The following is an 18643-nucleotide window of genomic DNA, read 5'->3' on the forward strand; positions in this document are numbered from 1 at the left end:
TACTACTTTATCCTCTTCCCATCGCTTTCTCTTTAGAGAGAAAGAATTTATTTTCCCTGTCTCTAGGGCCTGGTCTACACTAGAAAGTTTTATTGGCATAGCTATATCAATTAGATGTGTTTGTGGGGAAAAAATCACACCCCTAACCAACATAGATGTGCTGGCAAAAGCCCTAGTTGAGACTCAGGTATACTGGGTACCTTATTCCCTCCAGGGAACTGGTGCAAGCTATAGAGAGTTTTTGCTATACTAGCAACCTCTTTTTAGGCCTTCTCTACTTTTAAAAGCTTTTCCCTATATAAGGGAAGGGAAACAGGGGTGTCTTCATGGTAGAGGTCTACTATAGGCCACCAATCAGGAGGAAGAGGTGGATGAGACATTCCTAGAAGAAATAATGGAAATATTCAGAACACAAGAGCTGGTATTAACAGAGGGACTGTAACTATCCAGACATTTGTTGGAAAAGCAAAATAGTAAAGAACAAAATGTCCAGTAAGTTCTTGGCGTGTATTGGGGACAACTTCTTGTTTCAGCAGGCGGAGGAAGTAACCATGAGGACAACCCTTTTTAGGCTTGATTCTAACCAGGATGAACTTGTTACAGATCTAAAGGTTGAAGGCAGTTTGGGTGAAAATGATCATGAAATAAAAGATTTCATCATTCTAAGGCAAGGAAGGAGTGAGAGCAGCAGCAGAAGCAAATGGACTTCAAAAAAGCAGACTCTAACAAACTCAGAAAGCTGGTAGGGAAGGTCCCAGGGGAAGAAAAATCTAAGGCAAAAAGGCATTCAGGACAGCTGGTGGTTTCTCAAAGAGACAATAATAAAGGCACAACAGCAAATGACGCTGATGCAAAGGAAAGCTAGGAGGAATAGTAAGAGGCCACGATGGTTCCATCCGGAGCTCTTTAATGACCCGAAAATCAAAAAGGAATCTTACATAAAGCAGAAACATGGACAAATTGGTAAGGATGAGCACAAATAAATCTCCCTGCATACGGGTGCTATATATGGTGATTTTTAAGTAAGGCTTTCGACATCATCTCACATGACATTCTCATAGACAAAGTAGGGAAAACTGGTCCCGATGAAATTAATGCCTGTGGGTGCATAAGTGGTTGAAAGACGACATTAATGCAAACTAGTTATCTTTTAGTTTATGCCAGCAGCATCCCCATGGGCCAATTAGAGCACAGCACTTTGGGGCACGCTGCAGTTCACACCCCTGTAGTCAGCACAGTCTAGATGTCCCAGAGAAATGGTCCAGCTACTCATGTAGCTATTTTTGTCTGTCTTCTGGAGGTGACAAAATGGCCCTCTAGTGGTTCTGCACAGGGGAAAATGTACATGCTGCACTTACAGAAACCTGATGGACAATAACTCAGGCAAGAAAAAAAGAGTTTCTCATGTGAAGCTCATATCAGTGCTGAAGATGAAGAAGTCCACTGTGGGATCCTTCATTTAAAATTTGAAAACAAAATGGAAGCCCCATAAAGCTAAACATTGTCCTCAATGCCTGTGCAGTCCCAAACCCATGTCTCCATTGATTATGGGCAGGGGTGCTGTCCATTTCTAGATGAACTTTGATCATTTCTGAACTCTGGTGAATTTTAAAGAATCTCAGATCCATACATACCCTGATTGGAATTGTAGGGGCAGTTTCCACCCCTACAATGGTCCAAACCAACACTGGATTCAGATAACCATGAACGTTGGGGAAGTTGTAACTCAGGCTCATTCCTCTTACAAGCTGTGGGTTCTGTTCATGTCGGTTATGTTGGAGGGAGGTACTTTCAGTGTGCAAATGGGGCTCCGTAACAGCCCTGCCAAGGAAGGCTAATCAGGGGATGAGCTGAATCGGCACATTTCATCAGTGTTCTGGACAGGGGCGGCTCTACCAGTTTTGCCGCCCCAAGCAGTCGCCACCGAATTGCCGCCGCCACTACAGTGGCAAAGCTGCTGCCGAATTGCCGGACGGAAGAGCGGCGGAGCTGCCGCCGAATTGCCACCACGGGGCATGGACTGCAGCCCCATTCTCAGTGTCGCCCCAAGCACCTGCTTGGAAAGCTGGTGCCTGGAGCCGGCCCTGGTTCTGGATACACTTCTTCTCTGGCCAGAGGCCCCCCACTTCTGTGGCGTGAGCTGGGTAGCTGTGGCTCTTACAAATGAGTCAGGGTTGCCTACACCATTCACATCCCCCCCACCATCAGAATGGACTTTGTTACTGGGGTCCCCCAGCCATAGAATGTGCTAGTGAAAACCATCACAAGGTTACTGTAGTCCAGTGACTGTTTAAAATGAGTTGATGTGAAACAAAAGCCAAGGTTTTCTTCAGGAGTTACACAAGCAATCATGCTCCTACGGTGAAGTTCACATGTGTGCAGAGGGCCAGCCAGAGGCCTATGCACCAGTAAAACACTCAAAATATGGCACAAGTGGCATTCAAGTGCTGCATAAGCTTTGTGCTGTCCCTCAGCACGAGAGGGAATTTTGCCTCTAATGATCAGTTTAAAGAGGTGGAGCTGCCCTTACGTTTGCAGCTACATACCTATAGTGAACGTCAAATCAGAAATACAGGAAACTCTATAACAGGGGTCGGCAACCTTTCAGAAGTGGTGTGCCGAGTCTTCATTTATTCACTCTAATTTAAGGTTTCGCGTCACAATAATACATTTTAGTGTTTCTAGAAGGTCTCTTTCTATAAGTCTATAGTATATAACTAAACTATTGTTGTATGTAAAGTAAATAAGGTTTTTAAAATGTTCAAGAAGCTTCATTTAAAATTAAATTAAATGTAGATCCCCTCGGACTGGTGGCCAGGACCCAGGCAGTGTGAGTGCCACTGAAAATCAGCTCGCTTGCCGCCGGTTGCCTACCCCTGCTCTATAAAAATGATTTAGATCCATAAGCAGGGAATGCCTTTTTAATAGTCCCATATCCAGTTGTTACCCAGCTGACCTGTATTCTGAGCTTGGGAGGCAGGGCGTGGGAAGAAGTAGACTTATAAAAAAAATACACTCTAAAATAGCTACAATAAAAATGTAAAGAGGAAACCTTCTTGACTGAGACACTTTTATCTGTTGCTAAACTAGATGATCTATGCCCCCAGCTTACACTGAATCAGATGCTTCATGATGTATTGTCCTTAAAATATTGAAGCTGAGATCTCCGTTGGCACCAGAGACAAGACACAAAGCCTTGGCCACGAGGTCTATTTTATAGATTTCAGAAGTGAGCCTCTTGTCTCTTGACATATAAACATGTTCCCAATGATTAGCAAAGTACCATGTCATTTTGAAGGGAGAAGGGGAATTCCTTACATCACATTAAACGTTGAAATATTGATCTTTTTGTGACCATGAGAGTATCCTAATTCTATATCTCAGTGTTGTCAACTCTTGCCTTTTTTAACTCAAAGCTCATACATAATACGTGGTGGTTTTCTTAAAGTGCCAGTTCCTGGAGTCATGTGATTGTGTAGTATTGTTAGCAGTGACTCTGAAACAGACTTGGAGGTCATGGTGGATATACAGCTAAACATGAGTGTCACACTGTCTGAAGTGGCTCACCACTGCGAGTGCCCCTACCTCAGGGCAGACTGTCAGAAAACAGGGCCGATTCCCCCAAGCTGCTGGTGTGTGCTGTAATTAGATGTAATCAAACCAGTAACAAATGTGAGTTCCTGGATCACTAGACCACTCTGACCACAGAGTCGCAGACAGTCCCCTTAGACTCACCAGACTATCTGGCCACCTGGACAAACTGTGACTCTGCTCTGAGCTGGCACCTGGGTTGCCAGCATCACAGTGAGTTCCCACTATGATGGTGCAGCCAAAAGGGTTGGTGCCATCCTCAGATGTATAAACAGGGTATAAGGTAGGAGAGGTAAATTCTTGTATTGGACCAATTTCTGTTGGTGAAATAGACAAGCTTTCGAGCTATACAAGCTATTCTTTCAGGCCTCGGAAAGGTACTCGGAGTGTCACAAATACACGGTGGAACAGATTTTTTAGCAAAAGTAGTTAACCCATATTCTAAGAGACCATTCAAGGTGAAGTGGCCCATTAACACCTCTGCAGTCATAGGACAAAAAAGGGGGAGTTAGTAGGTTACAGGTTGTAGCAATAAGCTATAAATCCAGTGTCTTTTTTTTTTAAGCCCGTCTAGCAAAGTTATGAATTTACACTTCTGGGCTTGTCTTTTGAAGACGTGCAGATTTCCTTTGAGGACAAGGACTGAGAGGTCAGATCGGGTGTGTTTGTCTTTTATCATTTTTCTGTGTGAGCTCATTTTGAGAGCATAGTGATTTCTAGTTCCACCCTCATAGTTGGTATTGGGGCATTGAGTTGGTGGGTCTTGGTCTGTGTAAAGCTTGCTTCTGATGATGAGTTTGGTGAAGGGGGGCGGGTTGAAGGCCAGAAGAAGGGGTTCAGGAAAGATTTCTTTCAGGATGTGGTTCCCATTGAGTATGGGTTGTAATTGTACAATGATACTCCATTTGGGTTCCAGTGTAGGGTGGTAGGTGACAACTAGGAGTTAAGGTTTCCCCAAATCCCCATTTTGGGTGTGTATCCTGGGCTTTCTCCTAGAAGCATGTCCTGTGGTATGAGTGCCTGGCTGTAGAAAACAGATTTCTTTGTGTGGTTACTGGATGTTTGATAGTAAGTGTGGTGATCTGTGGGTTTTTTTTGTATATAGTTGTTTGTTGATGCTGATATGGGAGTAATTGAGAGAGACTGTGATGAATGGGTGTTGGTTGTGGTTGAAATCTATGAGGGAATTTAGGTCATCTGTCCAGAAGATGAAAATATCATCGATATATCTCAGGTACATTATTGCTTTTGTTGTGCATTTATCCAGAAATTCTTCCTCAAGTTGGCCCATGAAGAGATTGGGGAGCCATCGTAGTACCCCTGTCTGTTCCCATGGTTTGGACCAAGTGTTTGTTGTTGAATGTAAAATTGTTATGGGTGAGGATTAAATGGATGAGTTTGGCAATGTGCTTGAGGTGGATATCTGAGCGTTGCCCATTATCTTGTAGATATTTGAGGCAGACAGCGATGCTGCCATTGTGATGGATGTTGGTACAGAGGGAGGTGACATCCATGGTGGCAAGGATGGTGTTCTGAAGGAGGTTGTTAATACTGCAGTGTTTCTGGAGGAAGTCAGTTGTGTCCTGGAGGAAGGAGGGTGGTGTGGTGAATGGTTTGAGGATGGTTTCTATGAGTCCTGATGTTCCTTCAGTAAGAGTGCCATGGCCAGATATGATGGGTCTGAGTGGGTTCCCTTGTTTGTGTATCTTGGGAAGCATGTAGAAAGTCCATGGGGTGGGTTCACAGGAGATGATGTTTTAGAGTTACTCTTGCAGTTGTTTGAAGAAGGATTTGATAATATCCTTGAATTCCTGGATGAATTGTGGTTTGTGGGAGGGTCTTTGAGTTCTTTGTCCTATGACTGGAAAGCTGTTAACAGGCCACTTCACTTTGAATGGTCTCTTAGCACAGTGTTTTTCAAACTGTGGGTCGCGACCCAGCATGTAAGGCACTGGGTCAGCACCGCCAACTGGGACATTAAAAGTCCCATCAGCGGTGCTGCCCAGCTAAGGAGGCTAATGCCCACCTTTTCTGACACCATGCTGTGCTCCGGAAACCGCCAGCAGTGAGTCCGGCTTCTAGGCAGGGGGGCCATGGGGCTCCGCGCGCTGCCCCCGCCCCGAGCACTGGCTCTGCACTTGGTCAATGGGAACTGGGTGGGGGGAGCCAGACCTGCTGTTGGCCGCTTCCAGGGTGCAGTGTGGTCCGCAGTGCCAGGACAGGTGGGAAGCGTGCCTCTGCACCCCAGCTGACCGGGAACCGCCAGAGGTGAGTCCATGCCCCAGAGCTTGTCTCTCTCACCAACAGAGGCTGGTCCCATAAAATATATTACCTCACCCACCTTCTCTTTCTTAGAATATGTGTTAAATATTTATGCTCAACAATCTGTTCTTTTATGTGACATTCTAAGTACCTTTTCCAGAGCTAAAGAAGAAAGCTCTGTGTAGCTTGAAAGCGTGTCTCTCACCTGCTGAAGTTGGTCCAATAAAAGATATTACCTCACTCACCTTGTGTGTCTCATATTCTGGGACCTTCGGGCTATCACAAAACTGCAATAAACAGGGATAGGAATTTGCCAGATGCCTTTTTCCCTCCCCATGAGGGAAAAATCTGGGTAAAAACCTGCAGTAAGGTTATTCTCCAATCCTGTTATGAATCCTTGTTTGCTGTGGAGATTCTCTTTGGCTGCCCTCTATTTTTGGAGGTTTGGAAGCCTCATTGGATGTTCCGAGCCAGATGATCTAACATCTGGGTCTCAGCTTGGCTGGGCAGGAGTGCTTTCTAGTGTAAGTGCACATCTGTAAATGGGACCACTGTCATGGTTTCCATCCCTCCAACACAGCAGGGCTGTGCCAAATGTCCAGCAGTTTGTGGTGTTTGGGGGTGAGGAGAGATGGATTCCAGGATATTTTTTTTCTCTGCTTAAGAGACGAGATTGACATAAACTCTGTTAATCGGCAGCAGTTCAACATCTGCAACGTCAACAGCTGCATTTGGGGAATGCTGTTTGAGAATTGTTTTGGGAAGAGTTCTGGTTAACTCCAGTTGTTCAGTAAGATAGTAGATTGATGGTTAAACCTTGGAAGTTATCTTGCTTCACTATAAAATCGATCACAGCCACACTATAAGTTTCTTGCATTTTCTTATCCCCCGTACTTTGCATATCCTTTCTGTGGGAGAGGTTGGGAGTTGCATGGAAAAACAAATGCACACTGGAAAAAACGTGACATTGTTTTCACGTGTAGTAACCCCTCCCTCCACCCAAGCATGTGCTACTGCCCATATCTCAGCTTTAAATCAGGGTGGGGGGGGGGAGGAGGGAGGAGGAGGAACAATAGGCTGAGTCATCTGGCTCCATGTGTATATTTACAAAAGAAAGGCTGGAAAATCATAGGACTGGTGGAGAAAGCTGGATGATTCTGGGCAGATACAAAGGCAGTTGTAGAGTTTCCAACACCTCTGCTTTATCATTTGCAAATATAAACAAATAAATTTCAATAGTGTAATGGGATCACCAAGGGCAAGATTCAAGAAAACCAGGGATAAAATAATGGGGCCAAATTGCTCAATTTTCCTTGGAAAACATCATGTATTAGCACTAGGGAGGAACAGAAAGGTGAAAGGGCTAGAAGAATAAAGCACTTTGATTTCTAATGCTCATGACTCCATCCAAGATGGGGGCAGTAGGGGAAAGCATGATTCTTTCTCTCTTCCCAAAGGACCAGACTTGATGGAGGAATTTAGTGTGTTGTGTTGACAATTCCAGTTGCTGGGGCCTTATTTTGATCTCATTTACAGGCCCCAGATTTATGAATTCCAGGTCTGATCCGCAGACACATTTTGGAACAGCTTAGCCAGCTCGTGGGAGATTTGCCTGTGCGGGAAGAATTCTCTGCTCCTGTGGAGCTGCCATAGAGGCATCTGTGCCCTCCCCCCAAACTGTAGCCAATAGGGTGTGGCAAAGGCTATTGGGGCATTGCTGGAGTGTCCCTGCACCCTACCTATCCCCAGAACAGCCTCTTGGGGCAGTGGCCATACGGCTGAATGTATCTCAGCAGCAGCCCTCCAGCATCAGGTGCAGAAAGCAGTGGATTTACGTAGTGCGATAGGGTCAGGCCAGATGGCTACAGGAGAGTGATTTATTTTTTTTTTTGGTGAAAAACTGATCTTTATTTTCCAGAAATATACAAACTTATTCTCTCATTTCTCCATCTTCTTCTTCTACTCCTCTGATGTACAGGACATTGTTACATCTTAACAAAACTTCACCAAGGTGCCCTGACAATGCACCATCTATGTATTCTTCTGTGTTTGCAAGCTGCATGTTCATGTAGTCGTCGACAGACACCAGGTAGCCCTTGTACTCCATCCCCCACTTCAACTTCACCATCACCGGCTTCCCTGTCAGCCCGTTCAGGAAGGGCTTGGGGTTCAGGGGCAAGTTCATCGTAACGCAGCCTAGCACAAGGCAGTGGTAAAAACAAAAATTACTTGCAAAAATTACGTGCACCTGCTGGAGAGTGATAGAAGGCAGCTATATTAGCCCCAGGTTAAGTAGGTCCCTTTTTCCTGTGTAAGGTAACAGGGAAGGTTCCAGAACAATCAGGAACTTTCTGGAAACAATTAAGGCAGACAGGCTGATTAGAACACCTGCAACCAATCAAGAAGCTGCTAGAATCAATTAAGGCAGGCTAATCAGGGCACCTGGGTTTAAAAAGGAGCTCACTTCAGTTTGTGGTGTGTGTGTGAGGAGCTGGGAACAAGATGTGCAAGAAACTGAGAGTGAAAAGGCGTACTACTGGAAGACTGAGAAGTACAAGCATTATCAGACATCAGGAGGAAGGTCCTGTGGTGAGAATAAAGAAGGTGTTGGGAGGAGGCCATGGGGAAGTAGCCCAGGGAGTTGTAGCTGTCACACAGCTGTTACAGGAGCCACTGTAAACAGCTGCAATCCACAGGGCCCTGGGCTGGAACCTGGAGTAGGGGGCGGGCCCGGGTTCCCCCCATTCCTCCATCCCCCCTGCAATTTCCTACTTGATACTGGAGGAGTTGACCTGGACTGTGGGTTCCACCAGAGGGGAAGGTCTCTGGCCTGTTCCCCGATCCACTAGGTGGATCAGCAGAGACTGTGGGGATTGTTCTTCTTCCTTTTCCCCATGCTGGCCAGTGATGAGGCTAACTGAGTGAATGGCAGATTTGAGCCACGAAAGTGGCCAAACTGAGGGCTGCCATGAACCTCTGAGGCGAGCAAATCCACCAATAGGCACAGAACCCACCAAGGCAGAGGAGGAACTTTGTCACAGTAGGCATGAGACTTATGGAAAATATACAGAAACAAAGTGAGAAACCCTTTTCCCTCTGCTCTCCCTACCCCCTTCCTGCCCCCAGACTAATGAAATGACAGCAAGGAATTTCTGACTGCTGTGCTCTTGGTTTCTCTCCCTTTTCTCCTTTCACTACTACTGCTGATTGCTGATCTCTTCCTAATGAAGAAACTCACACGAGGATGCCTATATCCAGGGGAGGCATTTCCTCGTTCACTATAGTACCGATTTTTTGTGGCAAAAGCACATCATACTTGGATCAAAAATTCTATTTATCTTTTCCAAGGAGAACATTGTAAAAGCTGCTTTCACCAAAGGGGAGAGGGCTTGTTTCTGGACCCTAGGAAGGATGGTAGGATAGTTGTGATGGGTTGGGTTGAAGGGAACCATCTCCTGTCGTTTGATTTCTCTTATGTTCAGGGAAACAGGACTTGGTTCCTTCTTTGATGCAATCCTCTTTATTTACAAAGGTACCTGATGCTTTAATCAATTTCTCTTTCTAATGGGCCCCACAGGGCCCCAAACTTTGGCTAATTGCTTGGGTCAAAAAGGGGTAACAGTATGATCTTGCTACTCCCCTCCCTTAAGAATAAGAACATAAGAATGGCCATACTGGGTCAGACCAAAAGTCCATCCAGTCCAGTATCCTGTCTGCTGACAGTGGGCAATGCCAGGTGCCCCAGAGGGAGAGAACCTAACAGGTAATGATCAAGTGATCTCTCTCCTGCCATCCATCTCCACCCTCTGACAAACAGAAACTAGGGACACCATTCCTTGCCCATCCTGGCTAATAGCCATTAATGGACTTAACCTCTATGAATTTACCCAGTTCTCTTTTAAACCCTGTTATAGTCCTAGCCTTCATAACATCTTCAGGCAAGGAGTTCCGCAGGTTGACTGTGCGCTGTGTGAAGAAGAACTTCCTTTTATTTGTTTTAAACCTGCTGCCCATTAATTTCATTTGGTGGCCACTAGTTCTTATATTATGGGAACAAGTAAATAACTTTTCCTTATTCACTTTCTCCACACCACTCATGATTTTATAGACCTCTATCATATCCCCCCTTACTCTCCTCTTTTCCAAGCTGAAAAGTCCTAGCCTCTTTAATCTCTCTCATATAGGACCCATTCCAAACCCCTAATCATTTTTGTTGCCCTTCTCTGAACCTTTTCTAATGTCAGTATATCTTTTTTGAGATGAGGAGACCACATCTGTATGCAGTATTCAAGATGTGGGCATACCATGGATTTATATAAGGGCAATAAGTTATTCTCCGTCTTATTCTCTATCCTTTTTTTTTAATGATTCCTAACATCCTGTTTGCCTTTTTGACTCCCTCTGCACACTGTGTGGATGTCTTCAGAGAACGATCCTCGATGACTCCAAGATCTCTTTCCTGATTAGTTGTAGCTAAATTAGCCCCCATCATATTGTATGTATAGTTGGGGTTATTTTTTCCAATGTGCATTACTTTATATTTATCCACATTAAATTTCATTTGCTATTTTGTTGCCCAATCACTTAGTTTTGTGAGATCTTTTTGAAGTTCTTCACAGTCTGCTTTGGTCTTAACTATCTTGAGCAGTTTAGTATTGTCTGCAAACTTTGCCACCTCACTGTTTACTCCTTTCGCCAGATCATTTATGAATAAGTTGAACAGGGTCCTTGGACTGACCCTTGGTGAACACCACTAGTTATCCCTCTCCATTCTGAAAATTTAACGTTTATTCCTACCCTTTGTTCCCTGTCTTTTAACCAGTTCTCAATCCATGAAATGATCTTCCCTTTTATCCCAGGACAACTTAATTTACATAAGAGCCTTTGGTGAGGGACCTTGTCAAAGGCTTTCTGGAAATCGAAGTACACTTGGTCTCCCAATAGAGACCAAGGGGAAATGTCTATCTGTATGTTTGTCCTCTCCACAAAATCACAACCTCCACCATTGCAGACAATCTAATCTGAAGGATACAATGGAAGCTGATCACTCCATCCTCCCATAATATTAGAATAAGGAGTTACTTATTATGAAACTAATGGTAGGTAAATGTGAAGAAAAAGTGAGAAGAGACTATTCTGATCATCTGGTCTGACCTTCTGTATAACACAGGCCATAGAACTTCCCCAAAGTAATTCCTAAAGCATATCTTTTAGAAAAACACCCCATCTTCATTTAAAAAAGAATCCATCCTGATCTTTGGTAAATTGTTTCAATGGTTAATGACCTTCACTGTTAAAAATTGATGCATTATTATTAGCTTGACAATTCCAGTCTGGCATGTGACAACTGTTGTTCAGCTCCCATGGGATGCTCTCCTGAAAGTGTGTTCTCCTTGTGTTGTGAGTTCAAGACCTTGTCCTGACAGGGAAAGTGATTGGAATGTAAGGTGCCCCCAGCTCCCCACCAGAGAACTCAGCATTTCACAGGACTGGATAATGTTGTACTAGTGTGGTAATGGTTGTGCTAATATAATATCTGTGTTAAGCATCCAAGTGGCAACGGGATATTTCCCAGAGATAAGTAGAGCTGGACTGAGCTGATATCAGTGGGAGTTGGGTGCCTCTGTGCTTTTGAAAATCCCACCAGGCACCTATCTGCATCTTTAGGTGCTTAAATACCTATGAAAATCTGGGCCTTAACTACGCTCTCTGTTTTCCCCATCTGCAATATGGCAAGCTTGTCACAGGGTGACTGCCCCTTTTAAGAGGCACTGTGCCCAGCCCTACTTGTGTTTCAGTCAGCTCTCCTTCCCAAGTGGGGAGAAATATCACAGTCCCATAATAGGCAGGTCAAGTGACTAATTAGGCTGGAGTGGAGAAAGAGAAGCCTTTAGAACAGTGGTTTCCCACCTGTGGTCCATGGACCCCTGGGGGTCCACAGACTATGTCTAAGGGGTCCACGAAGGTTGTTATGATAGAACAGTGGTTTCTGCAAACTAAGAATTGCAAAGGGGTCCACACCTCCATCTGAAATTTTTTAGGGGTCCATAAATGAAAAGCGTTTGAAAAGCACTGCGAGCAGTGGCTCTGAATCTTTCCAGACTACTGTACCCCTTTCAGGAATCTGATTTTTGTCTTGCATAGCCCACGTTACACCTCACTTAAACTACTTGCTTACAAAATCTGACATAAAAAAATACAGAAATGTCACAGCACACTATTACTGAAACGTTGCTGACTTTCTCATTTTTATCATAAATTATAAAATTGATTGGAATATAAAATTGTACTTACATTTCAGTGTATCGTCTATAGAGCAGTATAAACAACTCATTGTCTGTATGAAGTTGTAATTTGTACGGACTTCGTTAATGCTTTTTATGTACCCTGTTGTAAAAGTAGGCAAATATCTAGATGAGTTGATGTATCCCATGGAAGGCCTCTGCGTACCCGCAGGGGTACATATACTCCCAGTTGAGAACCACGGCTCTAGAGAGCCAGAGAGATGCTTGTGCTGCTTTGCACACGCAGCCTCTAGAATTCGCTACCTTAGGTCAAAGAGTCAAATGCTTTTTTTAACAGGGCTGGACAGTTTTGAAAAAGGACTAGATGACTGTATAACCAACATTAACACCTGTCTCTCTGCCAGGAAGAACAATTGGAACAATTTACCAAGGGTCATGGTGGATTCTCAGTCACTGGCAAATTTTGAGTCAAGATTGGCTGTTTTTCTAAATGGTATGCTCTAGGAATTATGTTGGGGAAAGTCTGTGGCCTGGATTCTGCGGGAGGTCAGATTAGACTCTCACAATGGTTCCTTCTGGCATTGGAATCTATGGATCAGATAGAGGGTTCTTAGGGTAATAAAAAATTATTCTTCAGGAAATGTGGTCACTACTATTGTAGTATCTAGAGCTCCCAGCTGAGATCAGGGCCTTTTTGTGGTAGGCAAAAAGCAGCAAACTGGGGAGACCACCCATGTCTCCTGAGTCTCAGTCCAGTGCTCCAGCCACCAGACCATGTTGGCTGATTCAGGGGTCAAGCTGTCTTATGGAAGGTCCACTTTTCTCTGCAATATCACCAGATACTGGTCATAGCTGAAAGCAGGATTTGATGGATTAAGGATCTGGTCTGTTCTTGCAACCTCTCTTTTCATGTGGTCGTGCCATGGAGATTTAAGACAACAGGATTCTGTTTTATTCATTCATAATTCCATAAAGTTCTAATCAATGGTCTGGTGATGGCTTTCAGCTATCTTGGAATGAAAAGCTAATACATGGGTTGACTTCTAGTACCCAGGAGCCAAGGGAAGTCTTAGCCATGGCCAGATTGTAACGCGGTAGCGCAGACACTAATATCCATTGTCCACCCCCTCAGTGTGTAATGAATAGTGGATTTCTACCAGGAGGATGCTTGCATACAGGACCCTGGTGTCTGGCTGCCATAACACTAAGCCTGATGGCAATGAACTTGTTCTGTCTTTTATTTTTGGTGCTGGTTTTAGACATGTTTTTTTAAACGAGTGACTCCTGCTGCTAAGTACAGTCGTTGTTATGACTAATGGAGGGCCAGCTCCTCTTATGGGAGTCACTGCATCCTCCACGGCTCACCTCCTGCTGGAAAAGACACAGTTCCCTGAAAACGGCAGGGAGCGCTGCTGAGTGGAGTTCACTTCTCTGAATATTGAGCCTCATGTACCCAGGCTAATGTGCTTAGCAGCTGCTGTGGGGCATGGCCATCGACTCTTACTAACAGACCACACCTTGTGACTCTCCTATGGATCTGGGCATGGCTCCTAAGGTTCCTTTGAGTGATAGGGAGTGATCCTTCCCTATTGCCAGCACGTGTGTGTTGGGGATTAGATGTGGTGATGCTTGCTTTCTATCTTTACCATCTGTCTTCCTTCCATCCCCCAGGACACCCACACAGAAGAGAGTAGGATTTGTTTGCTTAGATTGCAAGCTCTTTGGGGCAGGGACCATCTCTTGGCACAGTGCCTACCACAGTGGGGTCCCTAAGCACTTCCACAATACAAATAATACAAATTATTATTGTTTATTACAGCAGTTCCAAGGGGACCCGAACCAAGATCAGAGCCCAATTGTGCATCCAAACACACAGTGAGAGACGGTCCTTGCCCTGAAGTGCTCAGTCTAAATGATATCCTGTAGGTAAAGTCAGTCTTTGCTGCTGTATGTTCTGAGCTGTGCTGCTGCTCATTCATTTTTTCTCAGAGTATTTTTAGTGGAGGAATGCACCTCCTGACCCACTGTTTGTAGCACTGCCTGTGAGAGCTCTGTACTGGGAGGCCACACTACGCAGCAGGAGTCTGCTCCCAGGCATGTTCCAGCTGTGGCTGTCTAATCTGTTCGTATTCTGGGAATAGCTGGGTGTTTTCATGTCCCCTGGGGATGTTCTCTGTTTGCCTTCTTGCCTTTGTTAATGCTGCTCAGATTATGGAGAGAACTTGGAAGTGGGACAGAATCTTGATTATTATTATTTATAGTGTATTCAACAATAACATAGCTCCTGGCTCCTTCGCTACTGGGAACACAAGTCTGGGGGATACTCACGCATGTACCAGCCAGTTTTCCTTTCATTGTCAGATCCCTTAGGATGCACCTCACCTGGAGAGCAAATGAAGTTCATTTCTAGGGAAGTTTTCAGAGTGTATTGAAAAGACAGGTCCAGATTCCCTCCCACACTGAGATTCAGGGGGAGGTGTGATGTCAGAGAGCCAGTGACATCTCCTTCACTCTCATGGTGAACAGCGTTTCCCTCTAATTTTTCCCACACGTGTGTGGAATGAATTTTGTTATGTGCACCAACATGGAGGTGATGTGTGACACAACACCTCCATATGGGTGCACATCACCTTCATATTGGTGCACATAGCAACGTTCATGTGGTGGGGGTGGGGCGTGGGGGAGGGGACTAAGGGCTGGGGTGCAGGGGTGTGAGGGCTCCAGCTGGGGGTGCGGGCTCTGGGGTGGGGCTGGGGATGAGGGGCTCAGGGCTGGGGCAGGGGGTTGGACTCGGGGGATGAGGGCTCTGGCTGGAGATGCGGGCTCTGGGGTGGGGCTGGGGCAGAGGCTTGGGGTGTGGCAGCGGTGAGGGCTCTGTCTGGGGGTATGGGCTCTGGGGTGGAGGGGATGAGGGGCTCAGGGTTGGGGTAAGGGGGTTAGGGCTCCGTCTGGGGGTGTGGGCTCTGGGGTGGGGCCAGGATGAGGAGTGAGGGGGTTAGAGCTCTGGCTGGGGGTGTGGGCTCTGGGGTGGGGCTGGGGATGAGTGGTTTGGGTGCAGGTTGCCCCGGGGCTACGGCAGGGGGAGAGAACTCTCCCCACCCCTCTCTTCCCGCAGCAGCACCTGGGCTGTAGAGGGAGAGGTACCTGTTCCTGCTGCGGCAGCTCCGGGACTGGGGCCGTGGCATAGGTGCCTCTCCCCCAGCCTTGGCAGGTCAGGGGCATGTACTTAACTACCTTGCTGAATGGGCCATGAGGGGGTAGGTCAGCTGCAGCAACTGGCTTTTGCATAGGTTTGGTTTTTCCCTAAGTATTGAAATTGGCTTCATTACTCTGGGATAGGGGAATACATGAACACAGCAGACCCTCTGATCACTTTTCTGTTGCGCAGGGGTCAAGGGCTGTGCTCCAAGTCCAGCATGTACTTAGGCGCTTTGCTGAATAGGGATAATTTGGGGAACTGGAGGAGCCAAGATTTCTGAGCCTACCGCTGCTGAGAGTCCCCTTACATTGATTTTAGTTCTGTATTCATTAGATGATTTCAGTGGCTTATTTCAGGCTTTTCATCTTCTCTCTGTTTTCTTGGGTGTTAGGGAAAGTTTTGTTCTGTCCAGGGCAGCTCTGAAGCCAAGGTCCTTCTGGGAACCAGATGTGTCAACCCAGTTAAGATATATCCTGTCTCAAAATTTTCAAACAGAAGTTGAATTTTATGTTGGAGGTGGGTGCTTTCTGAATCCTCCTGATTCTGGGTGGGTTTGTTTTTATTGCTGGTTTTCCATCTTGTTGCAAAGAAGACGCTCTGAGGCCAGATTCTGATCTGATTTACACTAGCCTAATCCAGGAACGACACCTACCACACCCTATGGAGTTAGGCTGGTGTAAGTACAATCAGCAGCGGACTCCTTATTTCACAGAAGCTTCTAAAAGAGAGCTCAGAATATTGCAGCTATTCCTTAATGATGAGGTAGGTGTGGGACAAGCAATTCACAGAACCAACCCACGGTCTTGCTCCTGTGTCATGCACTTACAGGAATTGTTTGTTAGCAATGGGAAAAAACAAGGAAAGTGGGTAAGCAATGATTTTAATGTTTTTCTTTGCAATGAAAGACAGAATAAGAAGCATCTCTCTAGTGGGAGCATGTGTATTTCGACTAGAGATGGGCCCGAGCTGCCAAGCTTAGATTCTGATCTGACCTATCCAAAGGGTTGGGGTGAGGGTGGGGTTTGTGCCCAGTGTTCTGGTTTGGGCCCATATCTGATGTTGACTGAGAAACACTCTCTGGAGTCTCCTCTCACTGAGGCCAGGTCTATATTAGAGAGTTTTGCCACATCTCTGCAAAGCAGAAGAAGGAAAGTCTTAACTCTGTAGCAATGAGTTGTGTATTAAGCTGGCAGGTAAAATCTAGGGACCGATCTGTGCTCTGTCTCACATGGTGCCCCTCCATAACTTGCTCCAGGTTCTTCTCAGGGTGAATACACTTGAGGATCTGGTCCATTATTCTTTCCTCAGAAAGATCACAGTCTCACATTGCCCAAGTAGAGGGTGCCAAGCAGTGGGCGAAAGATGAGGAAGGAGAAGGGTTACAGTCATAACACATGCTTGCTCTCTTCAGATGGTCACACACCTTGGGGTTCCATTAATCAGTACCGCTGTTACTTTATTTTGCAGTGTGTCAGGAGATACCGGTCTGAGTTGAAAAGTGATTGGTGGGGCATTTCACACATGGGGATGCCATGGCAAAAGGCCCAGAGAAAGAAAGCGAGGGGGAATCAAGTCTGGTCTTGTTTGGGGCATGGGGATGGGAGGGGGTGTGAGAGGAGACAAGATTAAAGATGTAAGATGGGCAGAGCAGTGTAACTTAAACCTACAGCGCCACCCTATGACTAAAGAGGGTAACGTGTGGCTGTAATCCTAGGTAGATTCAAAGTAACCAGGGAGATGAAGCAGGGTCTGGTCTCTTCTCGATATGCAGGAGCAGCATTGTGGTTGCACGTAACTTCCCCTGCTTACTGGAAAGGGGACAGAGACAAGGCAGCAGATGGGTCCAGTGGAAAGAACACTAGCCTGGAGTCAGGACAGCTGGCGTTACCACTGGCGTTGCACTTCTTTGTGTATCTGGTTCCCTCCTAGCCTTTGTCTGTTCTAGGCAGGGATTGTCTCTTATTACGCATATGCACAGTGCCTAGCACAATGGGGTCCTGATCTCAGCTAGGGCCTGTAGGCACAACTGTGATGATAAATGTTGGGCAAACTTCTCTCACAATTGTTCTCTACCATATGGCGGAGCCTGGAGACAGAATAGAGATGCTGCAGTTCTCAGTCTGCATGTGACTTACCTTAAATACACACTGAAAACAGAGAGCCAAAGTATCTACTCTGACCATTCCAACCATGCCAATATCTCAAGGAGCAGTTGTCAAGGGAAAATGTTTTATTTTATGGCCAATAACCAAACTTGTTCCATTGCACAACAATGCTATCAGGTTTTCAGTTCACGTTTAAAAGAACTTTTTGTTTGTACCAAGATACATGAGATCAGCTGTTTAATAAAGTGTACAAAAGACCTGCGCCATCTTGGTCCCATCAGATCTCACAAGCTCAGCAAGGTTGGTCTGAAAACCTGGAAGGAACAACCTGAGCTGCCGGACATGGTGATGGTTATTCAGTAGGTGACCCACCCTTCCACTGAGTCAGGGCATCAGCATGGGATTACAGGTGCTCTGCTGCTGGAAGTGACATGTTTCACCAAAGATCTTTACCACGTGTGCTCATGAAGGATCCCAGGATGCTTTCTGGGAGTTTAGCCATGTAAACTCTAGTTCGCAGCCAGATTCCCACTTGGGTCATCCTCTCCAGTTAAATTTCCCATGCAGTTTCAATCAGATGTAATGGTCTGCTTCATGTCCTATCCTGAACTGTTGGCCCTAAACTGTTGTATAGTGCTGCTCGGGTCTTTTAAACCTATGCTGCATCCCTTCTCAGAGGTGGCTGCCTTTCAGTAGTGGGCTTTCTGTCGCATACCTCCCTTGCCGAGGTGTAGAGGCTGAATTAATTAGTACACCAGACCCTCTCTAGAACGCGCGTCTATATAGCGCAAATTCACATATAACACATTCGCGTCCATGGATCCCAAATTTAATTACTTTAATTGCAATTCACTTTAATGCAGTCCCCGCGTTAACGCGGTACCGCGCATGGGTCCCAAATCCCGTGTTCTAGCGAGAGTCCGGTGTATATGTAAAACACTAATAGATCCTTGACGGAAGGCAATAAAGAAGGACAAATTTTATGATTTTAACTTTTTTTAATGAATGGTGTGTAAGTTTGGATAAGATGGGGTATTCATGGAATCTAAAGAGAAGAGCTTTGCTTAGCTGAACTGAACCAATCATCTGAACACTTCTGTGTTCTCCCATCATTAATCTTTTTGATTTTAAATTTCCTCTATTCAGCGTATCACATTGTATGAATGTCTGGACGTAATTTCTGGCAACCTGGCACTTATGCCTTTGAACCTGTGAAGTTATAGCGGGTGAGTCTGATTGAA

At 45.6% G+C, this 18643-nt stretch overlaps 1 protein-coding gene and 1 pseudogene across 3 annotated transcripts in view; one reads left to right on the top strand and one right to left on the bottom strand.

Moving 5' to 3' along the window:
- AFAP1L2 (actin filament associated protein 1 like 2) overlaps positions 1-18643 on the top strand; it is a 121374-nt gene that overhangs the window by 34439 nt on the left and 68292 nt on the right. The gene's annotated exons all lie outside the window — the stretch shown is intronic.
- LOC140915382 (small nuclear ribonucleoprotein F pseudogene) lies at positions 7753-8038 on the bottom strand (annotated as a pseudogene).

This window comes from Lepidochelys kempii, chromosome 7 (assembly GCF_965140285.1).
Source record: "Lepidochelys kempii isolate rLepKem1 chromosome 7, rLepKem1.hap1, whole genome shotgun sequence".
NCBI classification, from domain to species: Eukaryota; Metazoa; Chordata; order Testudines; family Cheloniidae; genus Lepidochelys; species Lepidochelys kempii.